The sequence below is a fragment of the Lissotriton helveticus genome, chromosome 5_1 (assembly GCF_964261635.1).
Source record: "Lissotriton helveticus chromosome 5_1, aLisHel1.1, whole genome shotgun sequence".
In the NCBI taxonomy this organism is placed as follows: Eukaryota; Metazoa; Chordata; class Amphibia; order Caudata; family Salamandridae; genus Lissotriton; species Lissotriton helveticus.
The window spans coordinates 2,062,642,308-2,062,661,108 of NC_136065.1; the positions used below are offsets into that span (position 1 = coordinate 2,062,642,308).

At 47.6% G+C, this 18,801-nt stretch overlaps 1 protein-coding gene across 1 annotated transcript in view; it reads left to right on the top strand.

The window, feature by feature from the left end:
- Nucleotides 1-18,801, top strand: part of AIF1 (allograft inflammatory factor 1) — a 154,733-nt gene that overhangs the window by 59,135 nt on the left and 76,797 nt on the right. The gene's annotated exons all lie outside the window — the stretch shown is intronic.

Consider the following 18,801-nt stretch of genomic DNA (forward strand, 5'->3'; position numbering starts at 1 on the left):
CATTGGGCTTCTTGAGGAGGGCGTTGATTTTGGCATGTTTCCACCTTTCCGGAAATATCGCTGTCTCGAAGGAGGTGTTTATGACTCTCTGTAGCTGGGGTGCGATGACTGCGTCTGCTTTGTTGAACACGTGGTATGAGCAGGGTTCTGAAGGTGATCCTGAGTGGATAGAATTCATTACTTTGCGGGTCTCATCCTCGGTCGGTGACGTTGGTCCAGGCGGTCAGCAGGCGGTTGGTGCGGGGGATGTTCATAGGGATGGTGGGGTCTGGAGTGGTCTGGCAGGTCGTGGTATTGAAGCTGACGTGGATGTCAGCGATCTTGCGGTGGAAGAAAGTGGCCAGAGATTCGCACAGTTCTTGTGAGGGCGGGATGTCGTTGGTGTTGGCGCTGGGGTTGGAGAGTTCTTTCACGATGCTGAAGAGCTCTTTGCTGTCGTGTGCGTTGTTGTCCAGGCGGTCTTTGAAGGAGGATCTCTTGGCTAGCCTAATGAGGTGGTGGTGTCGGCGGGTAGCGTCTTTGTGGGCTGTATGGCTGTCTGGTGTGCGTTTGTGGAGCAAATTCTTTTAGAGTTTCCGGCATGTGCGTTTGGAGGTCAGGAGTTCGTTGGTTAACCAGGTGGCTCTCTTGCTGGCGTGGCTGTTGGAGGGTTTCTTGAGCGGGGCGAGGGTGTTTGTGCAGTCGTTGATCCATTGTCGCAGGTTGTAGGAGGTGGTTTCTGGGTCGGTGGTGTCGGTGGGTGGGTTCTGGGCGAGGGTGGTGGTCAACTGGTCCTTGGTGATTTTGCTCCAGCAGCGGCGGAGCAGCTGTTGGGTGTGGTGGTGTGTTGTTGGTTTCTTGAAGGTGAATTGGATGCAGCGGTGGTCGGTCCAGTGGAGTTCAGTGGTGTGGTTGAAGGCGACATGGGCGCTGGTGGAAAAGATGGGGTCCAGCGTGTGTCCTGCTGCGTGGGTGGGTGTGGTGACGAGTTGTCTGAGGCCGAGGTTGGCGAGGTTGTCGATCAGGGTGGTGGAGTTGGTGTCGTTGTTGTTCTCAAGGTGGAAGTTCAGGTCCCCGAGGATGATGTAGTCTGTGGAGTCGAGTGCGTGGGTGCTGGCGAGGTCGGCGATGGAGTCGCTGAACTGAGCTCGGGGTCCGGGGGGTCTGTAGATGAGTGTACCTCTGAGGGTGGTGTTGGGGTCGGTGTGGATCCGGAAGTGCAGATGTTCGGCGGTGTTGAGGGTGTCGTCCGCGTGGGTGGAGACCTTAAGGGAGGACTTGTGGACGATGGCTATTCCTCCTCCAATTCCTTTGTTGCGGTCCTTGCGGGTGACCTTATAGCCATCTGGAAAGGCTATGGCGATGTCGGGTGCCGAGGAGTCGTTCCACCAGGTCTCGGTCAGGAAGGCCACGTCTGGAGCGGCAGTGTCGAGCAGGTCCCAGAGCTCGACGGCGTGTTTGCGTGCGGAGCGGGCGTTGATGAGCATGCAACGGAGGTGGTTGGGTCCGGTCCTCGGTGGTTTGGTGGTTCTGTCGCAGGTGAGTCTGCAGGTGTGGCAGGAGAAGGGTCCTTGGGTGCGCTTCGGGGCGGCCTGGAAGCAGGTGTGGTCTCGTCCGGAGTTGACTGCGAGGAGGGTGCTGGCGTTGTAGCGGAGTCTGGTGTCGTGGCGGGCGTGGGGTCCAGGGGGTCTGGCGCTGGGCGCGGACGGGCGCAGACGGGTTGCCTCTGGCGCGCCTCCGGCGCGCTAGCGGCCGCCATAAGTAGGGGGTGAGGGAGGGCGGAACAGCTGGGAGGGGGCTCGGCGAATCGGCGATCGGGTGGGCGGGGCGCATCGGCGGGAACGAGGGTGTGAGGCGAGGTGAGGGGGCGGGGCCTCAGGGACGCAGCGGCAAAAAACAGGAGGCTAAAGGGTACAGAAGGAAATGGGGAGCAGCTAACAACAAGTACAAAAGTGGAAACAGGAGCAAAAGAGTACACAATCAAAACTACAGTACAGACAGTGCACTCGCAATTACCCACGCTCCACAGGGGATACCAGGACAATTGCAGGCACGAACAGGCAGCGGCGGCTGGCTGAGAGGCACGGGCGCAGAGAGGTGGAACTGCGCGGCGTGTGAAGTGACCTGCCTGCAAGCAGGCTCAAGGGTTTTCACCAGCTGTCCTAGTAGATTTGGGCAATATTGGCTCATGTCCTTGTTTTTAGAGGGGGTGACTTAAACCAGTAATAAGCACTTAATAGGTGTTCTAAAGTTATGCTAGTTAGCAGCTGTTAAAAAGAAGCAATTTAATTAATAGGTATGATGCTGGTTTTAAAAATTACATTTTATTTATTTTCTTAGTGCTTCTTCTGTGTTCCTATGTTGATAAGAGTTGTCATTCTGCGCAGCACAGTTAATGTAAAATTGTAGTCCTTCTTCTATTTTTGCAAAATGTCCTGGTTTTTGTTTCTCAAAATCTGGCCTCCCTATGTATGGATAGGGAAAACGAGTGACGTTCGTCCTCATCTCAATAGGGTATTGTTGCCTCTGCTATAACCTCATGGCAGTGTTTTAGACAGACTGTCATGTCATGGGTTTGAGCTGAACTATAAAAGGCCCCCAAAGACTCTTGATCCACCTGGGACCAGAAGTGAACAAGAAAGCATATCCAGAGCACCTAACACACACCTTCCACCCATCCCATCACGGGAAAATATACACTCTGTACCTTCTCAACGTACATCTTCTGGTTCTTAAAATATCTAGTAGCAATTGTTATGAAATGAGCGCTTTACAAAAATATTGAACTCAGACTGGCCCCTCACAGCCACGTTATTTCTCAATGTATTAACCATGTTTCTCTTATATTCTTTGGGTCACTGATATTGGTAATTTAGCAGAGTCTGATTTCTGGAAGGGAAGTAAAACTAGTAATGTTTCACAACAGTGTCTGGGTGCCAGCATTTTGAAACTTAATTCGCTGGTCCAGCCACATAACAAGAGGAAGCGAACGCTATCATGTTCCCTTCCCCCACTGGCGCGGATTGGTGCCACATGTGATGTAGAGGCCTGGCCGGTGCTCGCCTCTGGGCTGTAAGGGCTGTGTGCAGGATAAGCACCCAATATTATTTGAATTATTATTTTGAGTTTTATTTAGCGCTTTACATGTTATGTGTTAACATTTTCAAGAGGTACATGAGGGAATTCATAAGAGTCATAGTCAGCCGCGATCGGTGCAGGTAAAATGCAGTGGGGCCGGGTTGGGGCAGATTTCGGGGGACGATCAAAATTGGACAATTAAATAATATTCTCTCCGCATCGTTCCTCGAAAGCCCCCAGCAATCCGGCCCACCGCTGTTACCTGCACGGAACAAGGCTAATCATAGTTGAACAATACAGATGGTATCTAAGTACAATTCATGCATGTCTATGGCGAGCATTGGTGCAAAGGCACTTGGGCATTGCAATTTGTTGGTGTTGCCTGTTTTATAGCACTATTGCCAAATATATTACTATTTATTTGTGGTTTTATATAGTGTGGACTAGGCCAAGGGGCATTCAGAGCGCTTCACACCAGATTCAATACAGAACAGTAACCAATAGATAAAATCAATCAATCAATCAATCAGTCATTTGTGTAGTGCACTACTCACCGGTGAGGGTCTCAAGGGGTGGGGGGGAGGTTGCAGTTACTGCTCGAACAGGCAGGTCTTGAGACGTCTCCTGAATGTCAGCGGGTCTTGGGTCTGTCGCTGATGGGTGGGGAGGGTGTTCTATGTCTTGGCAGCGAGGTAGAAAAAGGATCTGCCACCAGTGGTCGTTTTGTGTATGCGTGGGACGGTGGCGAGGGTGAGGTCGGCAGAGCGAAGCTGGCGATTCGGGGTGTAGAAGGTGAGACGTTTGTTGAGGTATGCTGGTCCGGCGTTGTGGAGTGCTTTGTGAGCGTGGGTGAGGAGCTTGAAGGTGATCCTCTTGTTGACTGGGAGCCAGTGCAGGTCTTTTAGGTGGCAGTGATGTGGGTGTGGTGGGGGATGCCGAGGACAAGGCGCGTGGAGGCGTTCTGTATGCGTTGAAGTCTTTACTGGAGTTTGGCCGTGGATCCTGCGTAGAGGGCGTTGCCGTAGTCCAGTGTGCTGCTGACGAGGGCGTGGGTGACCGACCTTCTGGTTTCGGTGGGGATCCATCTGTAGATCTTGCGAAGCATGCAGAGGGTGTTGATGTAGGAGGAGAAGATGGCATTGACTTGTTGGGTCATTGACAGCGATGAGTCCAGGATGAACTTCAGTTCAGATTCCGTGCGTGGTCGGTGGGTGTTGGTGCGGCCGTCCACCAAGAGTCGTCCCTGGAGGAGGGGGTGGAGCCGAGGATGAGGACCTCCGTCTTGTCTGAGCTAAGTTTCAGGCGACTGTTCTTCATCCAGTCGGCCACGGCCTTCAGTCCTTCGTGGAGGTTGGCTTTGGTGGTGGCGGGGTCCTTGGTGAGTGAGAGGATCAGTTGGGTGTCATCGGCGTAGGAGACGATGTTGAGGTTGTGGGAGCGGACGATGTTGGCAAGTGGAGCCATGTAGATGTTGAAAAGGGTAGGACTGAGGGATGATCATTGGGGCACACTGCAGAGGATCTTGGTGTCTTTAGAGAAGAATGGGAGGAGGCGGACCCTCTGGCTTTCGTCGGTGAGGAAGGAGGTGATCCAGTCCAGGGCTTTGTCACTGAATCCTGTGTCGTGGAAGCGTGTGCATAGGGTGTGGTGGCAGACGGTGTTGAAGACGGCTGAGAGGTACAGGAGGATGACGGCCGCCGTTTCGCCGCTATCCAGTAGGGTTCTGATGTCATCGGTGGCAGCGATGAGGGCAGTTTTGGTGCTATGATTGCTGCAGAATCCTGATTGGGACGGGTCCAGGATGTTGTTCTCCTCAATGAAGTGGGTCAGTTTACCTGTTGACGATATTTTCAATGACTTTCGACGGGAGCAGGGAGATGGGCTGGAAATTCTTGAGGTCCTTCGGGTCCGCTGTGGGTTTCTTGAGTAGTGCGTTGATCTCGGCGTGCTTCCAGCTTTTCGGAATGGTGGCGGTCTTGAAGGAGCTGTTGATGATCTTCCGGAGTTGGGGTGCGATGATACGTTTAACTTTGTTGACGATGGGGTGAGGGCAGGGGTCGGATGGAGAGCCGCAGTGGATGGTGTTCATGGTCTTGATAGTGTTGTTGTCGTTGACGTGGGACCAGTAGGTTGGGAGGCTGGGGGTGGTGAATCTGCTTAGGATTACTCTTAGAAAAGTGAGCAACAAGGTGCCCCTCATGAGAAGGACATACACATACCCTACACACATAGAGGGAAGAATTAACCCAAGTGTCACTCGAATAAGAGTGTTTTGAGGTCCCTTTTGAGGGTCATGTGACATGAGGTCATGCGGAGGCTCTGAGGGAGGGAGCTCCAGATTGTTGTGGCACTCACTAACTGCCTAAAAACAAAACTTAATGTAATCTTGTGTAATGTAACATGCTCATGTAAAGTTTTCCAATACCTTGGGTTGAGGTTGCGATAAATAAAACTGCAAAAACAAAAAATAACATAAGTGCACTAGCGGCAGGTATGAGCCAAGTTTCCTTGTTTTAAGTTCTACCTATGCTAGGGCAAAAACAGAGAAGGCAGAGCACAGAGCGTGATTTTGTGAAAATTAATGCATGTAGGAGCACAAGGCTGTAACTCCAACTACCCAGCACGGCTGCCACTCTTTCCCGGTAGATGCCCAGCCGACTGCTCCTGTTTGTGAGTGAGGGACACAGTGTTCGAAGTGGGTGGGATCTGAGGGGCACAACTGCCCATACGTTTTTAATTTAAGAAAAACTGTTCCCCTACTTTTTGTGAAAAGACATCCATCCCGGATGGTTAATTACGAGAGTTGAAAAGCTTCAGCTGAAGTGTAAGGCAGGGAGCTTGCTGTGCTGTGGAACCAAGGGTGGGGCAGACAGCTAAATAAGCCTTCCTGCCAGGGTGCCTGCTTCCCTGAAACAAACGCAAATGTGCGCAACTGATCAATCTGCAAATTGCTTAGATGCCGGTATCGACTTTAATTGATAAAACCACTTGAAACTTCCTGATGACAAAGATTTATTATTTTTGAGTGGGGAATTACCAGTTGAGCTGTGAAGTGTGTTCTTTTAAAGGACATTTATAAAAGATAATTGCTCAGTGTACATTCTGGTTATTACTAAAATCTATATATCTGATAGAAATGTCTCGTTCATCAAACAGAAAGCATCCATCAAAGGTAGAGGGACCGCACTGGCAGTTGCATTAAAAGACATCAAGCAAAAAATAACTGGCCCTAGTCTTTTTCCACTACTAGAAGTGCTTCGAGCGAGACTCTTACCTTCGATCACTTACGGTAGTGAGTCAATGAGGGGAAGAGACGAGATTACCTTGGACAATGTGGTCGCCAAGGCGTTAAGAATAATATTCAAACTCCTGCAGTTCACTTCGCCAGCTCAAATAAGGCTAGAGTTTGGGCTTCAAAAGCAGCAAATTTCACGGAAGGGTGCCTACGCCAAATGCTGGTTCACAATAAAGAGAGCCGAGCCAGGCACATTGAACTCAAACTTGTGGAAGGAAATCACAAGGAAAAACGACAACCCAGCCATGAGTTACCTTCAATCAGCAATCAGGCTGCTTGCTCTACAGGACCTATGGGAATCTAGCACATCTCTAAAATGTTTCAAGGCCCTGGTAAACAAATCAGAAAAGATTGTATCCCTCGCAGAAGACAAAGCTGCCCTCAGCAGGAGGGCCCACGGCTGGTTTGTAATTCAGAGTTACGCGACGGCAAAGCCCCAACCATATCTAGGGACAGGTTTCTCGAGAATCACAAAAGAAAAGTTCTTGCTTCTGAGGTTGGGAATTTTACCCGCAAAGTGTCACCTCCCACCGTGGAAACGCACAGATGCTTCAAACCGCTGTAGATTATGCGTAGACCTCAACGAGGACGTATTACATCTACTATGCATCTGCAATGGCTTAGGAGTGGAACGAAGACAGCTATTAAAGCCGCACCTGATTACAAGCCAGGTACGATCATTCAGGGAGGCGGTAAAGGCTTGTTTCGAGGGCAGCAACATACAGCTGGCCTGTAGCCGTGCCCGGTTTATGAGTGCAGCAAATGCAAAGTTAAGCCTGGAAGTACTCCAACAAACTGGCCATCAGTTCAGGCCCACTGGCCTCTGAGAGAAGTACAACAACATTGTCCATAAGGATCGCTTCTGACAACTCTTTTTATTATTACGGTTCCTACGCACTCTTGCAGCCACCTTGGGCCGGTAGCCAGCCCAGCGACACAAATTTTATACATTTTTTCCTAGGGGCGCAACGATCCAGGAGAGAAAACGGTATGATGAACTATAGACCTTCACCTTCAATAACAATCTCTCTGTCGCCCGCTACAATCTAAAACACTTTTAAGATCTAAATCCCTAATACTAATTTTAATGGTACTGGGTCTACGCAGGAGTTTCCAGTAATTAGCACTCCGACAAATGTTGTATTCTGAGCCATCCGACCCTCCTTACTGGCTGCCTCAAATCAAATCAAATCAAATCAAAGTTTCTTTATTCGACTGACAGGAAAGCAGTCATAAAAGCACACAATACAATAAAATACAGTTCATTCATAGAAGGAAAAATTTATCTTCCAATAGTCTTAAAAGAAAAAAGTAATAAGCGATTATTAAAAAGACATGATACAGTGGTCCTATGTGCATATACTTAATCAAGACGGAATTGTATCTGTATTATAATTCAGTTTGGAGTCATCCTTCCATACTTGATCTATACTTTAAGGCTGTTTTTAAAAACTTGCAGATAAAAAAAGTACTGTCTTCATGCAACATTTGAAGGTATAGAAGTGCGGGCTTAATTTGTGTAAAATTCATCTTTTTAAGCAACGGTTTTAAAAACATATTGCGTGGACTTGAGTAATAAGGACATAGGAATAAAAAGTGAGCCAAGTCTTGCGGAGACTTGTTGTCGCAGCCGCAAGCTGGCAACACTTGACCTCTATGGGCTCCACTTGGTACAGCTAAAAGCAGATGATAGAGATCAAATCGAAATCTGCTCAGCAGGAAGCGTTCGTATCTGGATATATTCCACGATAGATAAGGTTCAGAGAACACACAGGTCTTTGTTAGTGCATGGCTCCTTACGCTGGGCTTTTTGAGCTCAGTTTCTTCCCTGTAGAGTTGTCGCTTCAAGTAAAAGGTGTTTTTTACAAAGTTGACATCTTGCTTGGTGGCATTCTGGGGTGTTAAGTAAAGATCTAATCTGCCCAGATCTTTACAGCAATTACGAATGTATTTCATCCAGGGTAACTTAAGTTGTCCTTCCCAAGTAAGGGCTTCAGCTAGGATGTTATGAGTTAATGGAATCGCTGTATTGCGCCAACAGCTTAACCAGCAAAGCAGAGGGTTTGCAGCAATTTTGTCAGCTAGGTACGGGGTGCCCAATTCCTCATGTATAGAGAAGTTTGCGGTACTCTTTGGTAAGCTCATGACCTGTTTCAGAAAGTTATTTTCGAGAGCTACTAGGGTATCTACTGGTAAAAACCCCCACAGTTCACTTCCGTAACATGCCACCGCAACACTTTTTGCCTGATAAAGCTTCAACACGGCAGACACTGGAGTGTTACCCAATTTGCGAGCGAAATCCATTATACCAGAGTTGGTCCTCAGTATTTCGCCTTTCTTTTTAGTTATGGCAGGGCCCCATTTAAGTTTATGATCGAAAAGTACACCCAGATACGAGAATGTTTTTGTAAGTGGAATGTTTTCCCCGTTGACTGAGAAGGGGTATTGTTTTTTGGGAGTTAAACCAACCGTCATGACAAAAGATTTGGAATTGTTAATATTTAGGCCACGTAAGGACATGAATTGAAGAAAAGAATCCAGTAATTTTTGGAGTCCGAGTGCGGTTCTGGATAAAAGAACAGCGTCGTCCGCATACAACAGGACCGGTACGCCTGTTTTGCCAATTCGAGGGTAATCCGTGTCTGTTTTTATCAGGTGATCTTCAAGTCCATTAATAAATAAGTTAAAAAGAAAAGGTGCTAATATACAGCCCTGCCTGACTCCTCGGTTGATTTTAAAATCTCTCGTTACTTTCATGTCTCTTGTAAAACGCACATTAGCACGGGTGTCGTTGTGTAGATCAGCCAGAAAATTGATCAAATTATTTTCTACGCCCATTTTTTGCAGGACTTCCCATAGTTTGCTCCTATCGACACAGTCAAAAGCAGAGGAAAGGTCCATAAAGGCCATATACAAAGTTCCCTCTCTTGCTTGGGTGTATTTACCACTAATTAGATACAGATTCAGACACTGTGTGGTTGTTGCGTGTCCTGGTCTGAATCCATATTGTGCAGGGGTCATTATGTTGTGTTGATTGGCCAATGCATTCAGCCTCTTTAGTAGAATCCCACCCACTACCTTCGCAACAGAGTTTATCAAGGAGATTGGTCTATAGCAGGCCGCTTTTGTTCTGTCCCCCTTTTTGTAAACAGGGACGATAGTAGAAGCTCCCCAAGATTTAGGAGCCCCTACTTCGACCCCGGCATTGATGACAGATGTAAGAATGGGAGCCCATAAAGTGATGTTAGATTTGAATAGGTCAGGTGGAAGACCGTCAGGGCCCGGGGCTTTGTTACTGGAGAGACCAAGTATCCCTAATTCAATTTCTTTAATCGAGAATTGTAGCGGGTTGCTTACAGGTAGATGAAATGGTTCTGGAGACTGTGGGGCGTCGCTCTTGAAGATAGCTCCAAAGTGAGTGATCCAGTCATCCTCCGGTATAACTGTACCGAGACTCTCATCATTTGGGTTGTCAAAAAGTGGTTTATTTATTATGCTCCAGAATTTTGAACTGTTGCCCAAAGTAGAGGGGTCGAGCAAAGATTCCCATGTTTTAGTTTTAATTGACTTCTTGCGTGAGGCAAGGGCCTTTTTGTAGTCTGTTCGAAGGGCCTTAATAAGTGCAGAATCTCTCGGTTTGTTTTTAAGAGCAGCTTTTAATTTGCGGTTTGCAGAGGAACAAGCATGATCAAACCAGCGAGGGTGTTGAGCAAAAGATCCTTTGGTTGTTACCGTCAGTAGTTGCTCTATTCTTTTGGACACAACCGCAAAGGCGGATAAAATAGATTCTGGAGAAGCGGAATTTGAGGCACAGAGCTTAAGTTCATGTTCACAATATAAAGCAACATCCTCATACAAGTTGTCGCTGTTTACCAGGTTCCACTTTAAGCGGCGGTTATTGTTGACCAACTTAAGAGCCCCAGGGTCCTTAATGTTTTTATGGAGCACTGAGGGGCCGCATTGCAATTCAAGGTGCAAAGGATTGTGATCACTATGGATGCTCTCAATAATGTCAAAGTTTAAAACCTGTTGGGCAACACCAGCAGAAAGAAGAATATGATCTATAAAAGACCCTGACTCAGATCCTTTGTAGGTTGGAACTTTGAAGGAGAAAGAGTCGTCTTTCATAGATAGTGCCATGGTCAAGTTCATGGTATCCGTTAGAGTGTTTAGTTTAGTTCCTCGCTGGCAGTGTGTGAAGTGGGGACCTGTTCTGAGTCCGCAGCCCAAGGATCCCAAGATGGTTGAGAGAGGATTACCGCAAATGTGTGTATTAAAGTCACCAAGAAGGATTTTATCCTGTGGTAGTTTTGAACCAAATTCATTTAGGTAACTTTCAAGTCTAACAAGGTTACAATCGTTTGAATTTGCGACAGAATTGTAAAAGTTTATTAGAGTTATAGCTTTCTTGCCCCTTCTGAGAGACAGTACCTGCATGTTCCTGTTATCCAGCTGTGCTTGGTTGATCTGCATTTTAAGAGACAGACTAATGAATATTGCCAATCCCCCCTTTGCTCTGCCGCTGGTGGAGGGAGATGCGGGAACAAAGAAACTTTGGTAGCCCTCAATAAAGATGTTGTTTTCTATTAGCCATGTTTCTTGGAAGCACAGTATGGTGTAATTTTTGACAAAAATTTCCCACGACGGGTCAATAATTTTTGAGGCCAAACCTGCGAGATTCCAGGACAGTATCTTGATTGTGTTAGGGGCATAGTGTGCTAAGTTTGATGTAGGTGTTATAGCAAATGGAGAGCACAGATCTAGGTTGTCCCTTAACACAGGGTTCGTTCTTGGAGTTACAGGTGATACATGAGGTTTACAAGCTGTTGGTAAGCAAGAGATACCTGCCTCGTCTACTAGGGAGGGCAGAGGCATGGCTTGCTTTAGGGCTGACTAAGTATTTTAAGTTCGTTGTGCAAGTAATATTAGGAGAAATGACCACTAGGGGATTAGAAGTTTTAAGTGGAGTCTTCATATTTCCTACCAGGCAGTTTGTTTTAGCAGAAAGTGAAACAGGGAACAGGTCAGATGGCAGTCAGTCTACCTCCTCCAGTAGGTCGTAGCTGAGGAAAGCATCGTAACGATTGGCTGTAGGGAACCCGTAGTCATTATATTGTGAGGTTGTGTGGTTAAAGGCCCGGTGGTAACCATGCCCGTGGCGTTCAGCTGTTTCAATTGGTTGATAGTTATGGACTTTGTTTCCCCATAAGTGAGAATATGGATGTTGGTCTAGGCCCATTGGCGCATCTGGGCAGGGTGGGACAAAGGCCAGCCAGGGTTGATTATTCTGCTGTGTCCTGTAAGATCCTTCTTGGGTATAGTGATAATTTGTTTTATTCCTATAGGGATCTGAACGGACTGGGTAGAAGTAGCTAAGTCCCATGGTTCGAATCAAGCTTTTTGTCCCTGTGCTTCTCCATCCTGCGATGAATTTCGCCGGTCCTAGATATTTGAAGGTGACCACAATACAGTCACCCTCTGTAGATTTAAAGCGAGTACCCACCCACTCTACTCTTTTGACATGATGGATGGTGCCTGTTATATTTGGGGGGAGAGGCCTATGTATGGAAAGCCATTGCATTGCTTTGTTCCTCAATTCCTCCCGTGTTTCTTCCCTGTTAGCAGCAAGTTTTGGCACCCCAATCATAACTATTGTATAGGGGTTGGCCTGTGGTGGCAGATTAATATGTGTTAGTGGACATGTTGTAGTAGGTCTGGGGGGCTGTGTTCCAATGTCTTTGAGTTGAGTGTTTCCATTGGGAGGGGCCGTACGACTTTTGTCCTCAGATATACCTACGTTGGAGCTAGGTAGGTGACCCTCTGCAGCCCACTCGCTATCATCCTCATCTATTTGAGTATTAGGTGTGTTAAGCATAGGTGTGTTTGGGATCACAGTAGGGGTAGGAGCTAATTGAGAATTTGGTGTGTGAACAGTTAAGGGTAATCTCTGAGGTTGTGCATGGTTTGTCTTTCCTATATTCTTTGATGTGTTGTCTACTTTTTTCACTGTTATTGAGTTTTTTACATTAAGTGTGGATGAAGATGGAACAAAAGTTGTGGGCATGTTAGTTGTTTTAAGCAATCTGAGGATACTAGAGGATATGTCATTTTGCGCTCTCTCAAATTTACTCAGCGCCCTTTCTATATTGTCGATCTGATGGCGAATGGGTTGTAGTATTGTTTTAATTAGGGCTTCGATCTCTCTCATTGTTGGCAAGATTGCACTACTCTGCTTCTCGATATGTCCTGTTTCCTCATTAACTAGAGAGATACCAGTTTTGGGATTGGTATACCCACTTGCATCGTAGACTAGTGGGGAAGTTGATAGGGGCCCACCCCGCTTTGTGACAGGGAGTTTCTCTAGACTATTCTTCTGCCACATGTCTTTGAGCGATCGCTTGGGTTTAACTAATATATGGTGGATTTTCCTTTTAGGAAATATGATTCTGGGCCTTTTTCTCTTGAGTTTTGGAGTGTTGCATTGTTTAGACGGTTGGGTTTCAGTTATAGCAATAGCTAATGGGGCAATCTCCACGGTGTGAACTTTCAGTGCAGAAGCAGGATCTTTTTCTTGCTGAATGTTATTTGCACTACTAGTTAGAATCATAAGGCTGTTATCCAGGGTATTCGCTAATAGGTCAGTGGAAGAAGAATTAGAGGGTTTTTCTTTGATATGCGATCTTGGTAGTTCTGAAAATGATTGCATGAGAAGGGACTCCTGTGATGAAACTGAGTCCTCCATGTTTGGGTCTTCTGCACTAGTATGTGAGGACAGATCTGGGAAACATAGATTAGGCGTCGGAGAGAGCCTCCTCTCGGTATTTTGAATGGCATCCGCCACTACGTTGATAGTTTTTTGGAGCATTTTATCTATAGCGGTTATAGTGGGCAAAGGTGTACTCACTGTTTTTAATCTGCTGGTTGATCGAGTGGCCATCGGGGTTTTGCAGGTTTTAGTCATCCTTGACTTGTGTTAACTACCACTTTCCTCTGAGTGTAGCCTAGGTTTAACTTGTGACTTCCGAAGAGCGAACTTAGGGGGGTGGCCCGACCCGGCCACTTCAGGCCCCTAGAGGGCCACAGAGGGCCCGCCCTTTGCCCGGGCTTCGCCCGCGCGCGTTCCGCGATGCGCGTGCTAGGCCCTGTTTAAGTAGGTGAGGTGTAGGGAAGGGGCGGGGCACTGGGAGGGGGCGCGGCTCACGCGGGAAGAGGGAACAGCTGATGTTACTGACGCTGTCCCTCGCAGTCCCCGGGCCGCGCCTCTCGCCTCCGCTGCGGCCTCGCTTCTCCACACACAGGGTCTCCGTCAGATTTAACACTGGTGGGCTGCTCCTGCAGCAACGATGATTAGGGCTTTGAAGAACGCTGTCAGGTCTTTACGGAAGTCAATCTCTCTGGCGAGCGGCACCCGCGGAGCGGGGGCCGCAAGAGGTTTTAAACGCCTTGTAAGGGGCGGGGCAATGGGAGGGGGCGCGGCTCACGCGGGAAGAGGGAACAGCTGATGTTACTGACGCTGTCCCTCGCAGTCCCCGGGCCGCGCCTCTCGCCTCCGCTGCGGCCTCGCTTCTCCACACACAGGGTCTCCGTCAGATTTAACACTGGTGGGCTGCTCCTGCAGCAACGATGATTAGGGCTTTGAAGAACGCTGTCAGGTCTTTACGGAAGTCAATCTCTCTGGCGAGCGGTGTCAATAACATGCTTTTTCCTTAAAAGAGTCCCCATATTGAGCCACGGCTACAGCTTTTACTTCCGAATGAAAGCTTTTAGCATCATTTTTCTCTTCCGCTACTGGCTGCCTCATACACCAGCTTTCACTCGCTTGCAATTTTATGGAATTATTGTAATTTTTAAATAAGAACTTAAGAATTTTAGTATTTGTACTGAGGTCGTTTTGTTTTTTCAAACACATGTTTTATCCTTTTACAAAGGTTTTAATTAATCATGCAATAAAGTGTATTTACTTACTTACTATATTTTGGAAGCATTTTTTTAATCTTAAACTCTTTTGTGTATTATGTAGCAGCCTATTTTATACTGTGGGCAACGCAAGTTTAAAATAATGACTCACATATTCCCGGGACTTTCTGTCACAGACTGGGGCTTCCTAGCACCAAACATACACAAGTCACTATTCTCCACTGCACCAACCAGGATTTAATTTTGTGGATCTCTCGTTACAGACACAAAACAGGTTTTCCGTCCCTCTCCTGTACAGCAAGAAGTCTGATCCGTTGTAAAGGATCCCTGGCAATCCTTTCTACTGTCCAGGCTCTCTTCAGCACATCCCCTTAGGAGCTACTTCAATGTATAAAGCACAAAATGGCTTCAGCCATAAGTGCCACACACATATCCGTTATGCACAGCAGTAGCGACATCCCTGTTCCATATGGATGGGCAAAGGACCCGGTTCCAAGGGACAGGCAGATCTATTTAAAAATGCAGGAAGGTCAGTATGTGTCTCTCCCTGACAGGGACAGGTAAAATGGCCTGACCTGCCACTATCATTTCGCCCCTGCCACCAGTATCAGACCACTAAAGGCATGTGAACTGACGGTAGTCATGCTCATGTGGGAGGGTGCCCTAATGTGCTCTTCCATACCACAGAAGACTCCTCTGAGTCACAATCCATTTCATAGAAAAGCCTCAGCGCACATGCATGATTCTCGCGTGGTAAAAGAGTGGAGAGGTTGAGCGATTGGCAAACATTGAGGCATGGGCACACACTCTCCAGAGCCATGCAGAGGAACTCCATCCCAGCTGGTAGATTTTAGAAGTGTAATCAGTAGTTCTTTCAGCTGGCAGAAGTTTTCATGACTTGTGAACACACTTTGGAGAGATTATAAGTGTTTTGGCAGCAGTACAGCCTGAGTCTCATGAAGCATAATTAGCGTCCGACTTACTCTGAGGAAGTCTGATTCCTTACCCTGCAGAAGTTTGCATTTCCCATTCACGCAAAGCATACACTGCAGGATGACAGGACAGCACCGGCCTGGCCTTCCGCTAACTGTGTAATCTTGTCTACTAGGCCCGTGGCCAAGAAATCTAAATCCTACTGTTCTCGTGATAGAAGAAATCTAAAATCCTACTGTTCCCGTGATAGAAGAAATCGAAATCCTGCTGTTTTGTGATAGATTGCTTTGGGTCAATTCACCGTGCTATATATAGACCCTACAATTTCTCTGTTCACGTAATCAATGCACATGAGATGATTTCCATATGGTAATTGTGGCCACAGGCCAGACCTCCATGTGCCCACTGTACCTTCCTTTGATTGCTGGGCTCTGCAGTTGTACTGAAGAGATGTCAAAACTTGAACCAAATCCCACATTCCAGGCGCTGGAGTGTTTAAAATTCAGCTTCAACCCATCACGCCTCAGTAAAAGCTCAGCCATCACTCTTTCCTTTAGGAAGCCTGCTGATTGGACCCTATGTGCCCGGAGATGTTCACTCACTGGCAAAGCCTGCAGTTTTATTTCAACTGCCCAATCCTATGCCAGCGTACCATGTTTTTAGGAGCGTCCTGTTGCTTAGCGATGGTTAAACCCTTGAGACCAACTATCCGGGGTTGGTGGCATTACATTGGCAGATGTGAATAGGCATCATGTCAGGGCTCGAGCACAAGGAACCTGAGTGTGTACCCACAACATGGGTGGAAGCCATGCAACAGAATACTACACTCACCTGGTGGTTTCCTCCTCTATGGTTTGTGCCTAGATTTTCACAGGACCTCTCCCTGCAAAATAAAAGACAAGGAAGGACTTATCGTGCCCAATAGTAATCTCTAAATCATAAATCAGTAGTTAAAGAGTGTACTTATAATGTCTCTGGGAGTTGGTACCCTTTGTCCAGCCCATGTTTTTGAAGTTCTCCTTCTGCTTCTCCCTGTTAAACACTTCAGGATACCCAAGATGCCCAACCATCAATGCCGTCTGGGCGGATAAGGGAGGACCATCCCAGCAGCCAGAGGAAAACTAGCCTGTAAAACGAGGATTGGAAGGGGGACCTTCCTTAATGTGCCCGTAACCCTGTAACCTGGAAGGACTTTGCATTGGTGCAGTAATGTGACCTGTTCCAAATGTGCACACTGACTACTGCTATCTTTGGCAGCAAATTCTTCACTGTAGTTTTTTGAGAACACAAGTTGAGCGTGGCATCGTACAGCTACCTTTCCAACCCCAGGCTTAACCAACGCATGCCTACACATATGGCAACCCCCTTCCCCAGTTGGAGCACCCACCAAGTAGTGCTCTCAAGATACTATGTTGTGGTGCAACCATGGCCTTTCACAGTTCTCAATCTAGAACCAAGTCTTTTCAAGTCTCTAGGTAAGTTTTTCTTCTCTTAAGCCCCAGTCCACTGATACCTTGAAACCCGGGTGGTGGAGAAAGGGATCTATCTCTCAGAAGGCCAATGGTGTTCATTGTTTTAAATACTGTGTTGGCATGGAGATCTGATATTCAGCATAAAAGTAGGCCTCTGCATTATCTCCATTACCCAGACATAACCTCGCGTAATTCCTGATTTGACGTGAGCAAAATTTGCAAACATAGCGTGGAATCACATGCAATCTTTGCCCTCGGGAGAGTGGTTCTAGCAGGAAGGCGCTAGTCTCCACGAGCTACTTGAATATTTGTTTCTATGCTGTCATCTAGAATTGTCACACGAAATACCAGCCTAAAGCTTTTTACACACCTCGCATAATTGCGCTTAATTTTGTTGAAATTGCAGGGGTTGGAAATTATTGAAAATAACAAGGACCCCCTGGTAAGTTCCAATTTCTAGGACAGGGTAAAACACTGTGTGAAGTAAATTCCTAGACAATCAAATACATAATAAATCTGTGTCAAGGCAATGGCTAAATAGTAAATGTAATGCTAATTTTGCATATAAATATCAAAAGAAAATCAAAAACAATATAAAAAACTATGAAAGTATTTTATTCATCAAGTTATTCATTTCGTTAAAAATAGTGCATAATGTTCTTTCTACATTCATATATAAAAAAACATACAAATCATCAAATTTCAATATCATTAATGATAGGGGCGCTAGAGGGCGCACGAGCAGCATGGCCGCACTTGAGTGAGGCTCCTGCAGCCTGTGCCGCTATCCTGTATTTATCCTCCATTCACCACCTCCAACGTTGACAAAAATCGCTGGAAGTGTGGAGAAACGCTGTCCCAGCACTCGCTGAAAGTTTGGAGGGCTGCGGAGCTGTGGTCGCGGAGATATCTTCGGAGGAAAATCTGACCGGCAGCTACTGCGGTGCGCGACGCTGGGCAAGGAAGGTACGCGATAACCGAGGTGCCCACGAGGTCAGAGGGCCTTGCCTGACGTACTGCTGTGCGGACTCGCCTGCTCGCAGGGAAGGAACCTGAGGGACGACACTAAGAACGCTACTGCCGATCCTAGCGGGACTGCCTGGATCGTGGGCACGAGTGTGGGACTTTTTTTTTGTAAATCCACGTAATCCGGGACCTACAAGGGTAGTGCGGACAATTGAAGAACTGCCGAGCTAGCGCGGCCGGCCGGAGGTGAGAGGTGCTGGGGGCCGCGCTGCTTGTAACCGTCATCCTTTTACCCCCTCCCTGGGTCCCGTCGGTGGAAGGACAGGGATCCTACTGCTGGGGGAGCTGGCAGTGGCGGTGCAGACGGCGCCAAAAGCGAGGGTGCCCGCGCTTTGAAACAGGCTGGCCATTGGAATCCCAAACGGCGCTGCAGAGCGGATACGCATAAAAGCGGGGAAAGATAATCGCGCTTCTGAGGTGAGAAGCGTGTACGGAGTGTGGAGAACTACTGATGCTTTAGCGACTACACATTTGAGAATCCGCTTACACTGGGCTGCCGGTGGGCAGAGACATACGACCCTGCGTAGGGATCTGAGATTGCTGGGCACGTGAAGCTCACACTATATGCCGCGTTATGGGACAAAGCTCACGCACCGCCACAGACTCATCATATTTTTCGTAGTGCAAACTGTATCTACTGACAGTGGTTAAAAAACGCATGTTGGTGAATGCTAGAGGGTTAGTCACAACCCCGCTCCTATGGTGGTACCGGCAGAGAGCTTGGTGACTCAGTGTGACCTGATCCGGGACCACGTGCACTGGAGCCTTCTCCGAGAGAGCCGTTCTTCCCGCTGCACGTTGAATACTTCACGACAGGGCGAGACCTACTGGAGTGCACAGAGACCTGGTGAATATACATGTTAGCAGAGGAAGGACGCTTGTTGAAGATCACAGATACAGCTGCAGGACTCGGAGCTGACCTGGTAAATAGTGCAAGGGTGCATAGGTTGCTGTGCTAATTTATGACGGAGGCTTCCGGATCACCCGGAGGTAGTAGAGGTAGAGGAACCAGTATTGCCAGAGCGAGATCAGCAAAGGGTGCTGTCATGGGACGACAGGACACTAGACAGCCAAAACTATCCTTTGAATCGACCCAACCGG